At 34.8% G+C, this 2,132-nt stretch overlaps 1 non-coding gene across 1 annotated transcript; it reads right to left on the bottom strand.

Moving 5' to 3' along the window:
- Positions 1–375: 375 nt before the first annotated feature.
- On the bottom strand, positions 376–482 carry LOC125998293 (U6 spliceosomal RNA). The gene has a single exon (XR_007491885.1). It is a non-coding gene; the product is annotated as a U6 spliceosomal RNA (small nuclear RNA).
- Between the last annotated feature and the right edge of the window lie 1,650 nt (positions 483–2,132).

Below are 2,132 nucleotides of genomic sequence, written 5' to 3'. Positions count from 1 at the left end.
TTTATCTTTCCTCCATTACTTATTTCTTGCACCAGATGTTTGAGGCATTTTATTTCATAACATAATCTGCAGGACCCCTACACCTGTGAGAACACCTGTGTGCCAAAGCTCTGAAGTAGCTGGTCACATTATAGTGGGAGTTTCTAGAAGTTATTCTTACAAGGATACAACTATATACAACTGTTTGTAAATTGCATAAATATGATTTACATAGCTTCACTTCACGTGAAAATGAAAATATTGTTCCAATAAGGAACAAAATAATGGATAAGTTATCAGTGTGGGGATGGAGAGAGAAATAATCTAGTAAATGTACATTTAAAATTTTACAAACGCATGAATATAAACGATACAACATTTCTTTTTTTTTTTTTTTTAAATATGGAACGCTTCACGAATTTGCGTGTCATCCTTGCGCAGGGGCCATGCTAATCTTCTCTGTATCGTTCCAATTTTAGTATATGTGCTGCCAAAGCGAGCACTACGATACAACATTTCTAAATACTCTTTTGGAGGTCTGGAAAAGTCTTAAAAGTTAAACTTCATTTTTTTTTACAACATAAGCTTGTTTGACAAACGAAAGTTGAGATAGGGGAAAAGCCACACTTTATATGACAATATATCGAGGATATCTTCTAATTTTCAGATCTTAACAGCTTTCTTGATTTAAAAATAAAGTTACTGGGCCCGGAGAGATAGCACAGTGGTGTTTGCCTTGCAAGCAGCCGATCCAGGACCAAAGGTGGTTGGTTCGAATCCCAGTGTCCCATATGGTCCCCCATGTCAGCCAGGAGCTATTTCTGAGCAGACAGCCAGAAGTAACCAGGAGTAACCAACCCCCTGAGCAACGCCGAGTGTGGCCCCAAAACCAAATAAAAATAAATAAATAAATAAATAAATAAATAAATAAATAAATAAATAAATAAAGTTACTGTGTAGCTCCCATCTTTGCTGAAGTTAAGATAAGCAATGTAGAACAATATATCTTTCCAGTTCTCTTCAATCCACATAATTCCATGATTCTTTTCAAATATTTGGGTGCCCCAAATGTCTCAGAAAGTCTACTGTAGGTGCAAAGTTCTCAATTTGAACCTGAACCCTAATGTTTCTCATCAAAAGAAGTGAGTGAGTCTACTGTACAGATATCAAAATAATGCTAGTAGTATAGGATCAGAAAGGGGTCTGCAGTGGGAATTCTGGCATACCCAGCCAATTAAGGACCTCCAATAGAAGGAAATGTCACATATTAAACTGTGCTTCTTCTCAGCTGCAACTCACAGCAAGGTTCAGTTCTTCCATTTTAATTTTATTTGTCTATCTGTCTCTATTTAACATAGTTTTGATGAATCATTTTCATTCAAATAGTATCATGTGCTGCAAATAATTCCTTAGCTAAAAGAACAAAGAACTCAGTGCTGACATCTGTCCTTCTTTAATTAATTAGAGTGCCCCTAATAAAACCCAGAAGAACAAATATCACAGCTGCACACAATTACATTATATCTACATGATGGTCTGCATGCAGCAGTTTAAGGCTTCCTCATTTTCCATATGTCGCAGAAATATACATAACTCAAATGCCCAAAACAGGCTTCAGAATTTAATTTTACAAAATTCTCAGTTGAAGAGTTTTTGCTATTTATAGAGTTTAAAAATTCAGTGAAGTCATTAGGTATGGGTCAGGAAATTATTTTAACATTTTTAAGTTCCAGATTAATATAGTGACTTTATGGTTATTTGGAACTGTCTGGCTTCAGATTTACTGTCTTATTTCTTCATCCTGCCCACATCCTCCAGGGAACCTCATGTTTATTGCATCATAACTAAATATTTGGCTTAGAAAATAAGTAAACAAACATTTGGTAAAGAACCACATAATTTTATTTTATTCCTGACATCATTTCCTTAATCGCTAAAACTGCAGAGGTGGAAAAAATCTGATCAAATATCATAAATAAATGAGCAATCTTATTCTCTTTCGATCTCAATCTTTCTCTTTTTTCCCCTTTTCTGTTTTTGTCTCTCACTCTCTACACACATAAAGATAAGACTCTCATGAGAAATGAAATGCAGAAAGCACCTTTAGATCAGATTTTGAGCTAAATATGTAAGTAAAATTGAGTACAGGTTGA

Source organism: Suncus etruscus, chromosome 20 (genome assembly GCF_024139225.1).
Source record: "Suncus etruscus isolate mSunEtr1 chromosome 20, mSunEtr1.pri.cur, whole genome shotgun sequence".
NCBI lineage: Eukaryota > Metazoa > Chordata > Mammalia > Eulipotyphla > Soricidae > Suncus > Suncus etruscus.
This window is presented reverse-complemented; position numbering and strand designations above follow the sequence as displayed.